This window comes from Myotis nattereri (assembly GCF_964212035.1).
Source record: "Myotis nattereri genome assembly, chromosome: 1".
NCBI lineage: Eukaryota > Metazoa > Chordata > Mammalia > Chiroptera > Vespertilionidae > Myotis > Myotis nattereri.
Genome location: NC_138075.1, coordinates 220,846,845 through 220,861,255, shown reverse-complemented (window position 1 = coordinate 220,861,255; position 14,411 = coordinate 220,846,845).

Here is a 14,411-nt window from a genome sequence, read left to right as displayed (position 1 = left end):
TAACATGTATTTTTCTGTGTGCAATCTATAATCCTCCTTAGACAATTTTGGATCCCCCAGTCTAATTCAATCCAGATTTGACAGAGGCAGAGACCAATTAGATTAGGTGGGGCCTTATAAATTTCACAACAGTGGAGGGGCTGTTTCCAGAGTAAGATTTCTTTTAGCTAAAAAAAAAAAAAAAAAAAAAAAAAGCCAGTTTGAAGGAACAATGGGATATGTGCTAAGACTTGGCCCCAAAAACACCAAGCTTCATTAACTCAGTCCTTTGACCAAAAACTCATTGAACTATGTTTTTGTTACCTCTTTTCCACAGAACTCAGAATAGTCTGTAACTGTGCTTATGGGGAATGAAAAGGAGACTAAGGTTCAAATGAGAAAATACCAGAAGTAAAACACCTGAATCAGTTGTGGTTTACCTCCATTTTATAATAAAGAGGTTCAAATCATTGAGATTTCTGGCTGTTAGACTTCTGGCCATTAGGCCTAGCTAACTGAAAGAAACATTTTCATTAAAAATTAAACATATGGTGACCATATTAGAAATGAGAAAGTCTAGTGTCCCCATTCCTTAGGAAAGTGTGTCATGAGGCTGGATTTTGCCTCTCAATTCTAGATTATGGAATAGAAAAAACAAACACTCATGAAAGAAACTATACTTAGGTTTATTTTGTTTTGAATTTATCTTTCCATTTTTTAGGGGGCAGGAGTGGTGAATCAAGAAAAATACCACATTGTTTTAAAATTAGAAGTCCCTCAAGAATTTCCTGAGAAACTTCTATAATTCTACACTCATACTCTGAAGAATACTTCTAAACTTTCTCATTTAGATGACAGTTTAGTCTGACTATGATCAGAATAAGTGGGTTTGAATCCCAGCTGTAGGACCTTATAACTATGTGATTGTGGATTCATTTCTTAATATCTCTAGCGCTTAATGCTTTTATCTGAAGAAAGGTGATAAAAATTGTTATTGTGAACATTAAACATGATAAAGAATGTGAAGTACTTAGTACATGCTTGGTACACATCCTGTCATATTGATATTGTTATTATGTATTATATACATATACGTATATATGCATGGAATACATATCAGACCATTAGGGTATTAAGAAATGGACATATTTTGATATGTAAGAATATACAATATTCAAGCTATTGCAGATGAAATATTTGGCCAGTTAGCCAATTTCTTTGCTCTTATCCAAACTCTTATCTTAACTTGCTCTTATCTTAACTGCAGTGTTAAGCCCTCCATGAATGAAGTCAAAAGCAACATTCATCTCAGACATCAGAAGCAGGACAACCCCAACTATTTACAGAATTCAGATTAAGTTCCTTTCAGTGATATAGGAGCAGAGGAGTGGGGACTTATTTTTTAGTGGCATGAACAGGATCAGCCATGAGAGCAGATATTTAGGGTTTTTGGGTTGTGCTACAATAGTGCTGAGCCCTGGACCCTGAATCTCAGAGGCACCCAGGAAAAAGACCCTTCTTGCCTACATCTAAGGAATATATTTTTCATAATTTTTAATCAAGCAATTAGCACAGTGCCTGGTACAGGATCTCACTTATTGAAAAATTTTAAACAAATGGTACGAATGAATAGATTAATGCCATTGTGGTAAGTTCCTTCCAACTTCTACAGTGATTTAAAAAAGATGGGCTGGGCTAGCTTTTTTCTGGGACATTAGAAGTCTAATACAGCCTTCCTCACCTCCTTATTTCCCATCCGGAATATTATAATTGACTTCACCGACATTCAAGAGTAAAATTTTGATTTTTCTATGCACCTTTTACTCATTACAGACAGGAAAACCATTTTTCTCTCTCTGGGGTTTGAACTAATAGTTTGTTCACATCCTATTTTCATCTCAAAACACTAAAAATTCACTTTAATCTATAATATTATAGTACATGAAAGTCTGTGTATTATTTTATAGAGAACATTCTTGTATTTTTTCATGTTTACTTCTCAAACATACACAAGGTTACTAGGTGGCTTGTAATTTTAAACTCTTTTAAGGAAGGAACTACTGCATAATCTGACAAAACCATATGTCAGACTTATTTTCTGAAATACCAGTAACTTTCTGTGCATAACTATGTGAAACACACACACACACACACACACACACACACACATAATCCCCTGGATGTAGACATATCAGTGATGTTCATTATGAAAAGCTTTTGTATGTGTTTGTGTATGACCTGTATTATTAACACAGCTTCCCCAAGAAAAATTAAGCAAAACCAGACAACTGGTTTTTTTTCTTCTTTTTTTAGAACAGTTTTCCTCTTATAAGATATTCAAAGAGAATGGCTGTCAAAGGTTCTTTTGCAAGTTCACCTAATGAATTGTTTCCACATGTGTTGAGCTTCCAGCTCACTGATGACTTGAAGCAAGAAGGTATCCAGTTGCCAAAGCTTTCACTGAAAGGCAGTTTTATTCCATCTCACAGTAGAACTACATGGGGACATTCTTATTGAAGAAATTATAAAAGGCTCCTTCATATAAACTGTAGTTTAACTTTAGGAAATCTTCCTGCTAAAAAAATCTCCATGTTTCATGTATGTGTCTGTTCTGGGACTTTAGAGCATATTCCTTCCTTATCTGCATTCTGTAGTAAAATGCATAGACTCTACATCTTTAAGTGTGATCGCAGCAATAAAACTAAGCCAACATGCAGCATGGAAGTCCATTAAATGTGCTGCCTACTCAGGGGAAACATTTTAATTTTTAGATCATCACCCCTAATATTTTTAGTTTTTAATCCTCATCCAACGATATGTTTTTATTGGTTTTTGAGAGAGAGAGGGAGGGAGGGAGGGAGAGAGAGAGAGAGAGAGAGAGAGAGAGAAACATCAATGTAAGACAAAAACAGCAACAGATTGCCTTACCCATGTGTGCCCTGACTAGGTGCAATCTTTTGGTGCACAGGACAATGCTCCAACCAACTGAGCCATCCAGCCATCATCACCCCTAATAGTTTATATCTGATGATCCAAACATAATTAACATATTTTAAATAATAAAAATAACAATTGAGGTATATTACACTCTTGTGAATATGGTACTCTGCCTGACATTTTTGAAAAATTGGTCTATAGTTATTATAGACAACATTTGTTATGTGCATTCTTAAGTTTCTCTCATTTATCTCTTCTTCAATTCACTAAGTAATTGAATGCTAAATATGTGTTAGGCACTATTTTAGATTTTAGATGGCAGAGTTAGAATAACACAAGACAAACATAGTCCCTGATAATTGAAAGAAAGGACAGTGGGGTAGTAAAAAGTAAGAAAATGAACAGACAGGATACATGTAGAGAATGATAGTGTTAAGAAGAAAATAAAAGACACAAGAGGGACAGAGAGTCACTTGGGGATTCAGTGTTGCTGGTGAGACAGAGAGGGATGGCATCTCTCTAAAGTGACAATGTGCTTCCTCCTGTCTAAAGCTGAGTGAGGTCTTCCCCTACTTATTAGTATCTTCTGACCTGTGTCTTTGACTCCTCCTCTGCACTGGACATATATTATTTTTATTGCCAAGCCTCTCTTTTTCCCTCCTTCTGGGAACACTAGCCATTCTACTGAGTACAATTCCTTCACTGACTCTAATTGTTTCCATAGGGTTCTAAGTCATAGTCCCAACCTCTGGCCCCAGGTTGGTAAATAATTCAGTCCTGGTCAGTTACATTTCACAAGCCTCCTCCAGCCATAGCTGGTGGCTCAGTGATGGGCAGGTGAGCCCAGTCTTCTCAAAGTCCTCCTCTAAGATGATACATGCTGGTGCTGTGAGAATAGTTCTAGTATCCTATCTAATAAAAGAGTAATATTCAAATTAACCATCACTCCATCAAAAAGATGGCGGCGGCCATGGAGCTGGAGCGAGCAGGAGGCTTGAGTTGCTCTGGCAATGGAGGAAGCCAAGCTTCCCGCCTGCCCTGCTGGCCCTGAGCTCTGCTCAAGGCTACAAAGTTTCAATTATAGAAGCTAAATAAATCCCAGATACCTGCTTCCAGCCTGCAGTGTGGCCAGCCTGAAAATGGCTCTCAGCCCCTCACCCAGGCTGGCCAGGCACACCAGCAGGACCCCCACACCCTGAGGGGGCTGTGGCCAGCCTGCAAATAGTCATCAGCCCCTCACCCAGTTTGGCCAGGGACCCCAGTAGGGACCACCACCCTGAAGAGGATGTGGCCAGCCTGAAAACAGCCCTCAGCCCATCACCCAGGCTGGCTACACCCTTATATATGGGGTGAGGGTTCCCACTGGGGGGCTTGACCAGCCTGCAAACAGCCATCAGCCCCTCACCCAGGCTGGCCAGGAACCCCAGTGGGACCCCCACCCTGATCCAGGACACCCTTCAGGGCAAACCAGCCGGCCCCCATCCATGCAACAGGCCTCTATCCTATATAATAAAAGGGTAATATGCAAATTGGCCCTAACAGCAGAACAACTGGGAATGACTGGTCACTATGACACACACTGTCCACCAAGGGGCAGACGCTCAGTGCAGGAGATGCCCCCTGGTTGTCAGTACGCTCCCACAGGAGGAGCTCTGCTCAGCCACAAGCCAGGCTGATGGCTGCCAGCACAGCGGTGGTGGCGGGAGCCTCTCCCGCCTCCTCAGCAGTGCTAAGGATGTCCAACTGCAGCTTAGGCCTGCTCCCTGCTGGCAAGTGGACATCCCCCGAGGGCTCCTGGGCTGCCAGAGGGATGTCTGATTGACAGCTTATGCCCAATCCCTTGGGGGAGCGGGCCTAAGCCAGCAGGTGGACATCCCCTGAGGGGTCCCAGACTGCAAGAGGGCACAGGCCGGGCTGAGGCCCACCTCTCCCCGCTGAGTGCACAATTTTTTGTGTACCGGGCCTCTAGTTTCTTTATAATGTAATACAGTATCAGTTGGATCCCCATACTCTCCCAGTCAGCCTTACTACACAGTTTGTGTTGATATTTATTTTTAAACTGTTTTTCTTAAATAATTTGATATGGATTGCTGCCACACCCAGAATAATCCTAGATATATTTGTCCACACTGCTGGCTCCTGCTTTCCATTTTGTAAATGTGTTCAAGCCTTTCCTGTTAAACACAAAATAAATTACCCATTCCAATAGCACGTCATATCCAGGTACCTGTATTCTCTTTCTTTTTCCCTTCTCCAACCTTCTGTCTTCTTTTTCAATAATTTTTAACAAAATTGCACATCCTGCATGTCTCTATTTTCTTCCTCTTCAATTGCTAGCTATATTTCAATCTGCCTTCTGTTCTCATTACACATTTTTAAACAAAGTTATTACAAAGGACATTGTTGAAAAATCTAATAGGCTTTGTTCAGATGCTGCTGTTTTTGAATGAAAATACAAAACTGTTCTGCCATTGCAGGCCAAACCACCACTCTGACTTGGTTGTCCACCTACCTATCTCAAGACTCTCCCTCTCTTTATCTTTGTTCACGTTTAATACCCATGTCTTTCATAAACATTATTGTTCCCCTTTGGTGTTATCTTTGGATCTCTTGATGTTCATTCATTCTAGACCACCCCAGGCATACCCAAGGCTTCAATTGCAACATATTCCAAATCAATATTTCCTGCCCACAGTTGACTTCAAAGATACACACACACACACACACACACACACTCACACACACACACACACGTTAAACTATAGCCTTTTTAGACACAGATGAACATAATCTCAATTTCAACAGTTGCCAAATGTCATTCATTGTAGTCTTCATGAAGCTCACCCCAACCCATGTTCCTCATCTCAGTAAAGAGAGCCATAAACCACACTGTCTTCCAATGAAGACAAGGCATTTATTAGGTTATTAGACTTATAGGACTACTCTGAGAAGGAAATAACAAGGAAATTACTTAACATACTGTCTGGCCCACAATGCTCAAAAAAAGCAGGCATAAAAAATGTGGTCTGAAGGAGTAAATAGAATTAAACCCATTTTAAGAAATCATGATATACATAACATACATATTCAACTTTCAAGCCAGGTGTATAGGCTAAAACCATATTAACTCATTTATTTAGTCTTTCACTGAAAAAAATAAAATAAAACAAAAAAACTAAGGGTAATATATAAAAAAAAACACTAAAGATAATAGTCTCCTCTTCTTCAACACAAAATCTTTCTACCTCCTCACACAGGCTGCAGGAGTGGCTCAAACCCTTTCTCATCCTTCAGCTGGCACATCAAGCACTTTGCTCTTATGGAAGCCTCTGGGCATTGATTCCTGGCTCCAGAGGGCTCCCCAGCTTCCTGAGTGTTCCTCTCAGTAAGAACAGTTATCACCTTACATCGTTAGTATTTGTTTATGAGCCTGCCACTGTTATAGACTTTCAAATCTTGAGTTTGAGGTCTCTGCCTAACCACCATATATCTCCTAATTTTGATCTGATGTGAACTCTGTGAAACATACACATTTTAAATGGACAATGACATCCTCCCTCCCTAATGACAAAGTTGTGAGCTCTGAGGCATTCCCAGAAAAGCAAAATGACTATAGCATTCGCGTGGTCTCCCTTGTATTTCAGAACTATGTAATAAAGCAACAGTCTCCAGCTTATCTTCCCCATAACAATAAGTATACTTAGTATGGAAATATGGTGCATTTAACAATTAGGTCTTCATATTGAACACCTGCAGACGTGAACTGGGGATTGACCCCCACCATCAGTTCCGACTGAGAACGTTCGTTGTGAAGAACAGTTGCTTGTCTCAGCTGTCTTTGATTTACTCTGTAGCTTGGCTCCCAAGTAGAACCCTATGAGTTGACTTCATTTCATGACTAATGCTCTAAGATGCTGATTGTTTGAATTAAAATCTCTCTACTCCTCATGCCATTCACATGCAATCACTAATGTCAGTGATTTAAAGGACTCTTTGAGGAAATCCGTGGTAAGCTCAATAAGAAATGACAGAGTGGCAGTAGGAAGGTGACTAAGTCCAGTGAGCTTCCAGAAAGTATGTTTTCTAGGTCTTGGTTCAGACTTTTTACCCTCTTTTATAAAATTATCACAATACAAGAATCAAGGGACCCAGCCTACCTTTTAGCTCAATGACCACTAATGTCTTCATGAAAACATTCGCATTACTTTACCATAGATGCCATTAAAAAAACAAACAAAAAAACCCACACACCCTAGCCAGTTTTCTCAGTGGTTAGAGCATTGGCCTGCAAATTGAAGGGTTACAGGTTTGATTTTGGTCGAGGGCACGTATTTCGGTTCCAAGCTGGATCCCTGCCCCTGGTCAGGGTGTGTGCAGGCAGCAACCACTTTATGTGTCTCTTACATCAATGTTTCTCTCTCTGTGTCTCTCCCCCTCCCCTCCATCCTCTCTAAAAAATAAGTGAGGAAAAATATCCTCAGGTAAGGATTAACAACAAAAAATAATAAAAACTTAAAAGCCACGAGTTTGATTTCTTAAAAGCAATACACATTTGTTATCGTTCTGGAGGTCAGAAGTCCAACAATGGTCACACTGGGCTAAAATCAGCTGAAGAAAATTTCTTACCAGAGTCTATGAGGGAGAATGCATTTTCTTGCCTTTTCCAGCTTCTAGAGGCCGCCCACTCCCTTTGGCTCAAGGCTCCTTCCTTCATCTTCATCTGCAAGCCAGCAATGCTGGGCTGAGTTATTTCTCAGACTTGCATTTCTGCGGTTCTCTCTTCTGCTTCCACTTCTAAGGACTCCCATGATTACCTGTGCCCCCCAGTTCACCCAGGGTAATCTCCTCCTATTGACATCAGCTGATTAGCAGCCTTGATTCCAGCTGCAAAGGTATAGCCTCAGGTTCTGGGGATCAGCACACGGCCATGACTCTGCCTATTGAAATATGTGAGAAACATCTCTGTTGAAAGTTGCCAGGGAAAACACAGGATGCACCAATGTATTCGAATTTCAGATAAACAGTACATGTTTGCGGGATATAAGTATTTCCTATGCATTATTAGTATACCTAAAACATTCCATGGGACACATATTTTTAAAATCCATTATTTATGTAAAATTCAAATTTAAATGGTGTCTTATATTTTTAAGTGACTTTATTTTATTTACATTTTATTTTATTTTTCCCATCACCATTTATGCCCTCTATGCATTCTTCTATCTCCATCCACCTCCCTCGAGAACTCATGGACATGACTTGTATTTTTATTTGACAAATCTGGCAACTCTACCAGGAATAGAAGTAATTAATCCTGGTTTGAGATCCAGGCACAAAAGTACCAAAAGACCTAAGACATTCACTTCCCTGATTTTGATACTTATTACAGTGTTGTATATTAAAGCGAAATTCATGGCCCCAGCCTTATGGCAATTGTTAAACAAAATGTAAAATATCTTTTCTATGAAATAATATATGTATCAATTAAATGCTATTTTATTAATTCTCTCATTTAACAGAGAAATTTCATGTGATAATGTTAGGAGAAAGCAGGAAATAAAATTACACACAAAGTATAATTATAATATAAACAAAATAGTTTAGGCCCATAAAGATACTGGAAGCAAAGATTCTAAAATGTCAAGAGAGGTTTCACTTTCTTGGTAAGGTGATTGCTTTAAACTTCCACTGTGTGTTTAGTCCTTCCTTAAGTTCTTTCATGTATTATTTTCATTATATACAAATATAGTATGTGATATGAGCAGATAATGGTAAAGTTTTTCCTGATTCTCAAAACGATGTTATTTTGATGATAGAGCTAGTTAGGCTCTATTGGAGCAATATAGGGATAATTTGCATATATGAAATTTATTTACCATTATTAATAGAGAACATTATACAGTGTGTATCATGGTCATTTTACATTTTTTAATATTTCATTCAGTTCAAAAGTAAACAGTGAAAATATGGAGTCTGTGTCTTTTAAATTAAATTCATTCAAATGCCTATTGGTTTAATAACACCTGAGAGAACACATCACGTAGTGAGTATAAAAAGCTGCGATACAATCACTCAGATAACAGCATCAGGAATCACTGTCACACAACTTCAATGGCTTCGCTAATTATCAACATTTGTGAGAACCTGGTCATTTCCAGCAACTTGCTCTTTTGATTAATGTCTTGAAAGTAAAGCCAGCTGTTAATTATGTTAACAACCAATTCCTTGGGAATCATCATAATCCATTTTAATGGGCTGACAATTATTATTAATCAAACCCAGAGAACTGAAGAAGTGTTACAGATTTGAAAAATTCAGCTTTCCGGAGCATCAGAGGATAAGATATGTATGATAGCAAAGAATGACAGCAAGTCTTCTTTTTAATGGAGAAAGTAGAGTTTTTTTCCTAATTATGTGTAGGCCTTTGATTGTACCATTCAGCTGAGCCTACTCCAATGATGCAAAGCAGCCAGCCACAGAGTAGAAAATGTAATTTAGAATTAGTTGTTTGGTGTATTGTAGGAAACAAAAAGTATACTAGATAGGATTCAGTAAGAAACATAAAGACAAATAAAACCTGACACGTGGGCATAGATTTAAGAAAAAGGTCATTGGAAGAAGAAAGACACTGACAAGAAGGTCCAAAAGAACGCTGAGTTTTTCCTCTTGCACTCACCCTCTATCATTTACTACTTCAGTGATTTGTCTTTTGTAAGTGGGACAAATGATATTCAAAACCATTCATATCATAGAGAATTTCACATGGATTAATTCCTAGCCCTGGAGCTACAGGCTTAAATGATGATAAATATTTGGTACATTTGAAAAGACTCAAGTGAAAGACTATGAACACATTCAATTTTGCATTTCCAGTTAACAGATCTATGTCAATAACCTTCCTCCCTCCCTCCCTCCCTCCCTCCCTCCCTCCCTCCCTCCCTCCCTCCCTTCTTTCCTTCCTTCCTTCCTTCCTTCCTTCCTTCCTTCCTTCCTTCCTTCCTTCCTTCCTTCCTTCCTTCCTTCCTTCCTCCAACACTAGTTATCCAGTTCCTACTTTGTAGAAGGCTCTGTTGTAAGTGCTGTAGGTACTAGATGGGCAAGAAAGATACGGCCTTGCCCTGCAGATGCTTATGGTGTGTTGAGAGAGTAGGGGTAGCAAGAGAATAAGTGAGTACACAGTTCACGTAACTCTAAGTGGATAATAAGAATCATAGAAAAAATTAAAAAGGGTGATGTGATAGAGACTCCAGAGTGGACAGGAAGGTACTGTTACCTTAGAACAAGGGAAGAGTCCCTAAGAATGTGACATCTGCACACAAGCCTGAATGTCTAGAAGGCAAAGCCCTGGGGAAACAGCCTTCTGGGCAGAGGGTGCTACTACAAGGCTTCTAATGCAGAAGGGGGTGTGGGGGGTTTGAGGACTAAGAGAGACCTGTGGGCTTGGAACATAGTGCACAGTAAGGGGGAGAGTATGAAATTAGCGCTGTAGACAGGCAAAGCCCAGATTTCAGAGGGCCTCCCTGGCCATAGGAAGGGTTTGTTGGATTGCACTGGGAAGCAATTGGCAGTGTTAAGTAGGGCAGTGACATGATCTCAGCATATTCCTAAGAACAAAGGTTTTTCAGTGGATAATGGCTGAGGTAATGGATGGCAGAGATATAGGAGTAGATTCTAAAATCAAATCATATGTTTTCATCACCTTCCTTTTTCAACAAAATGCATTTAACTTTTAATAAGAAAAGAGCTTGGCTTCAAATTGGTGCAATTTATTTATCTAATACTAATTTTTCTGTGAAACTGATTATATAAAAACTTATCCTCAATTAGAAAACACCCAGTTATGTATCAGAATAATCATCTACCCGAACCTGCTTGTCTCTGAAGCAAAAAGAAAGTGTTCTGGTTGCATATGCAGGGCTCTACGCACAGACAGGGTGTTAGGATATAGGCAAAGATCAGGCACCACCAGATATTAGGCAGGAACTTGCCCACTACTGGGTGATAATTCATCTATATTGCCTCCTTAATGCCTTTGAACTGCAGCCTTACTATCTTTGCATCACTTGTTATATCCAAAGGCTTTTGATAAGCATCTGACTGCCTAAAAGAGGTCGCTCCTATGGAAGGTTTGGGGAGTATTACCAGGGACTTAAAAAAAATGATCAGTTCCCATGAATTCTTTTATTGAATTATGAAGAGATCCACATTGGGAATCTTGGAAGGAATTATTCTAGATATTTAAGTTAATTTGGGGGAGGAATGTAACTAGAACTCAGGGCCTTGATTTTTTTATACCCTGTTATTTTTATGACATCACAGACCCAATCCTGATTTAGTTTTTATGGAAATTCAGTCTCATCCACCTGTCAGAGCTTCTTCCAGCTACATTTTTCCTCCTTGTTAATGTGAAGAATAAGTCAAGTGGTCACTTTAGCCTATGTTTATCAATCAAGACTTAAAACAGACACAAATACCTTTTGTAGATATAAAGATCTTAGGAAAATATCTTCTGTAAGATATACACATACATATATATGCTATATATGAATTAGAAGCTATACATTTTCCATGGGCTTTGCCATAGATCATTGTTTCATAGGAAAATAAATTATATGAACCAGAATTTCAGAGAAACTCTGAAAAAAGATACTGAACATTTTGCTTGATATATAATTGTCCTTCCCTGGTTAGGACAATATTAGACTTTGATGCTCAAATAATATGCAAGTATTGGTTCAAGCCCTCTTCAACATTTCTACTAATAACAGTGGTATTGGTAAGAAGCTAGCCTAACTCCTTGCTCTTACAGAAGAGAACACAATGGTCAAGATACCAGAGACCTGGTTGCTAATTCTAACCGTATTCTAGAAAGTTATGTCATCTGGGGGAAAATACTGGTATTGGTCACTGTAAGTCCTCAGGTTTCCATCGGTAAAATGAGATGGCTGTAGGGAAAACTTCCTAAAGTCCCTCTTTATTCCTATGATGTTGCATAAGTACAAAGAGTCATGGACTGTCAAGTTAGTGCTGCCCATGCCACTAAAGAGCTGTGTAACTTTGCATACATCTCCTTCCCTCTCTGAGAGCCAGCCTGTTTATTTATATATATAATGGGCTAAGGCTTGCTCTGTCCCAAATAGATTTAAAATTTAATTTAGTAATTACAAAGAAGAGCAAGGACGAAGGTTTACTCTGTCCCTTATAGATTTCAAATTCAATTTAATAACTACCAGCACACGTCCAGACCTCCTGCCTATTAAATATATGTTTATAGATTTAGCAGCTGGGTATGCATCACACATTGTGAAATGAGAAGATACCATAGCCAGGATAATATATAACCAGTATTAAAGAGATATATGTATTTTTCTAGGTTTGAAAAATAATAACCTGATAAGATATTGAACCTCTAATTATTTACGATGTTTTAACCAATTGGAAATCCCTGAATATAATATTTTATAAGGTACTCATATATTTCTAATTGTAGAACACTACCTCAGGATAAAAAGGTACATGAGTCGTCTCTACTCTGAATAATAATAAGTGCTTTTGGTACAGATTTTGGAACTACAGAAAAATATAAAATGTAATTCACCTCTAATTCTATCACTGTAGGCCAGGGGTCCTCAAACTTTTTAAACAGGGGGCCAGTTCACTGTCCCTCAGACTGTTGGAGGGCTGGACTATAGTTTAAAAAAATACTATGAACAAATTCCTATGCACACTGCACATATCTTATTTTGAAGTAAAAAAACAAAATGGGAACAAATACAATATTTGTATTTGCATGTGGCTCGCGGGCCGTAGTTTGAGGACCCCTGCAGGCCAACTGTATTATCATATTGGGGTACTTTTCTTTTGTATTTTCATATTTATGTATAATTTGGATTATTATATAAATGCTTAGTGTCATCATAAGTAAAAAAAAAAAAATACGTAATTGTTTTAAGTGTGTCCACATGATTTTTAATACCTTGTCTTAGAGAGCTTTCTTGGCATTAATAAAAAAGGTAACTCTATGTCATTGAGTTGTTTCTTTTTGAAAAAAAAATGTTTTATTGACTTTAGAGAAGGAGAGAAAGGGAGAAGGAGAGAGAGAGAGAGAGAAACATCAATAAGAGAGAAACATTAATTGGCTGCTTCCTGCATGCAACCTGGGATGGAGCCTGCAACCGGGCATATGCCCTGATCAGGAATCTAACTAGTGACCTCTTGGCGCAGTGGACAATACCCAACCAACTGAGCCACACTGGCAAGGGCTCATTGAAATTTTTTCTATTTTCTATTCTTTGGTTCTAAATATTCATTTGATTTTCTACTTTTCTAATATTTTATGTTAATTTTTTGAGCATTGCTATATCATATTATACACAATTCATTCATGTATCAAACAGAGTGTTTCCATGTGCCTAGCAATGTGCTAGGTTCCGGGAGACCCAATGATAAATAAATGATACTTAGTCCCTCCATTCAAAGAATTTACATTTGAAAAAGGAGTAAAGAATGTAACAGGTATCATTGCGCAAATGATGATTGATGATGATGATGATGATAATGATGAGGATGATGAGGATGATGATGATGATGATGATGATGATGATGATGAATTAGGAGAACAAAAAACAGAAAGAACTTTAATCTGTGAAGTGGTGTTTGAGGAAAGGAAGAAAGAAGTAAAGTTAGAACTGCATCTGAAATAAGCAGTGGGCATTTATCAGACCAAATATGTGGGAAAAGCATGTATATGCAAACACATAATGAAAAATCCACTGTGATCAGGGAAATGTCTAGAATTTCCCAGACTACCTCAAGCAAGGGTCAAAGTGAGTGACTGGGAATGAGCTAATAAAATAAACTAGAGCCAACCAGAAAGCCATATGGAAATGGGTTTTGAAAAACAGTCTAATAACAAAACTAACAACGAAGACAACACTTACTGAATATTTGCTCTAGGCTGAGGACAGTGCTTAGCACTGACTAGTCTGGGATTCCTACTATTACTTTGCTCATCTTAGAGACGAAAAAGCCTGAGTAACAGAGACAATAAGTAACTCAGTGGCACACGGCTAATGGCAAAGCTGGCGCTTGCCTCCCCAGGCAGTGTTCTCACCAATCTCTTAGCCAGAGCTCCACAAGGCCTGTCTGTCACCACACTGTGCCTCTCCGTAGGCATCAAAGAAATGTAAGAATAGAAGTGAGAAACCCATGCATCACAAAGACCTCTCTATTGGGAAGAAATATTTGTTTCTTCCTGCGGCAAGCTCCCTTGCCTCCTATACTGTGGCATTCTTGAATTACAATCAGGAAAACTCCTTTGATTTATATTTAGCTGAATTTGCTTCCCAGCACACGTCTAGAGTAAGTTCCCTTCAATTGTTTAAAGCTTTGTTTCTTGATCACCGGCCAAGAAAAAATGCTTTTCTCACCAACTTCCCTCATTTATCATTTTTGTTCTGGGTCCTCAAGAACAAATCCCCATATTTCTTCTGTGA